Here is a 1,806-nt window from a genome sequence, read left to right as displayed (position 1 = left end):
TATTTTTAGTTTTTTAGTAAAATTTAATATTTTAAATTTAAATACACATTCTAAAAATTGTATAAGCAACACAAGAAACCGGCTTTATGCCATATTTACAAACATAGGAAAGAAAGATGATATTTTAAATGACAATGCTTCCGCTGGGCGCAGTGGCTCACGCCTGGCGGATCACGAGGTCAGATCGAGACCATCCTGGCGAACACGGTGAAACCCCGTCTCTACTAAAAATGCAAAATATTAGCTGGGCATAGTGGTGGGCGCCTGTAGTCCCAGCTACTCGGCAGGCTGAGTCAGGAGAAAGGCGTGAACCCGGGAGGCGGAGCTTGCAGTGAGCCGAGATCGCGCCATTGCACTCCAGCCTGGGCAACTGAGCGAGACGCCGTCTCAAAAAAAAAATTTTTTTTTGACATAATAAGAAAAAGTAATAATAATGAATCACAAAGCTTCTAGTGCATAAAGTAAAAATACGTAACGCTAGGAAAAAGGCCAGAAAGGGAGGTATAATGACACTTGAAAGCAGATTATGATAAATTAAAGATGTATCCCAGAAACCCTAAAGCAGCCTCTGAAAGAAGAAAAGGGTTATACCTAATAAAGCAACAAAGGAAAGAAAACGGAATGAAAAAAATCTATGTAAACACTATGCTGCAACAACTACTCTCCAGGCCTCCACACCACTGGCCAATGAGAAGTGTACTTGTAGAATGATGACTGCAGCATTATTTGTAATCATAAAATAATAGGACCAAGGTAATTTTAAAGAGATATGAACAGGGTTTTATTTATTTAACAAACAGATAATTGAAGAAACAACGGAAGCAAGTCCTTTGCCAAAAGAACACAGAGGGTCGTGATGATGCTACTCCTCCAAGGATTTCAGGGTTCCCAGACGCCTAGTTTTCTGCCTAGTTCTTCTGGAAGATGTCATTCTCGGGGAGCAATAGGTCCTCGAGTTTGGGGCTCTTTCAGGCTCTCTCTCCATTTCCCGATTCTGCTACAATAAACAAACAAACAAAAGCAATTCTCACTTCCAGAGGATCCCGCCGGTGCCTCTGCACGAGCCTTTCAGGAGGTCTGGATGTCTGGTCCACCGCTCCCCGGCTTCTTTCCCAGCGTTTGCTTTTCCCTTCCCCTGCGCTCGCCCTGCCGCTCCACGGCCGGACCACGGCCCAGCTGAGCCCCCGCGGTTCCACCGCGAAGAAGGTGCGCCGGAGGCCCTGCCAGTTGCCCGCCCTGCGGGGTGCGGAGAAATCAACGCTTTATAAAAAGAACGTCCCCATGGAAAAAAATCTCTTCATTTCCACTCTCGGGGCTCTTCAAAGGACTAAAAGCTAAAGGCGACGATGAATTCATTGACAAGTCCTAGTCGTGCGCCCTGGCGAGTGCCAGACCCTGCTCCCCGCGAGGGGACCCACGAGCGACCCTCACCACCATCTCTGCCCTGGTGGAGCCCCCGTGCGGAACACAGGATCCGAGGATGGCAGCGGAAGCTCCTCAGCAGCCCCGAAAGCGACTGGGCAGGGTGGGCACAGGCTCCTTCACTGGGTGAAGGCGGCGCAAAGAACGGGAAGAACCATCCCGGGAGCCCACCGGGCGTTCAGCTTCCCTTGAGCCCCCAGGCGGCTCGGGCTGGGTCGCCCACCGGGGAGTTTCCGGAAGCTCCTGAAGCAGGCGAGGGGCAGGGCGGGCGGAGGCCATTCGGCTGTTCCTCTGGCTCCAGAATCTCCTATCGAGCAGGTGTCCAACGTGACCGGCGCGACTCACCGCTCTCATCTCTCTGGTTTTCCAAGGCCTTGCTCAGTC

General features: G+C 50.6%; 1 pseudogene; it reads left to right on the top strand.

The window, feature by feature from the left end:
* Positions 1 to 1,203: 1,203 nt before the first annotated feature.
* LOC105506063 overlaps positions 1,204 to 1,806 on the top strand; it is a 22,942-nt pseudogene continuing 22,339 nt past the window's right edge.

Source organism: Colobus angolensis, unplaced genomic scaffold, assembly GCF_000951035.1.
Source record: "Colobus angolensis palliatus isolate OR3802 unplaced genomic scaffold, Cang.pa_1.0 Scaffold130, whole genome shotgun sequence".
Taxonomy (NCBI): domain Eukaryota; kingdom Metazoa; phylum Chordata; class Mammalia; order Primates; family Cercopithecidae; genus Colobus; species Colobus angolensis.
This window is presented reverse-complemented; position numbering and strand designations above follow the sequence as displayed.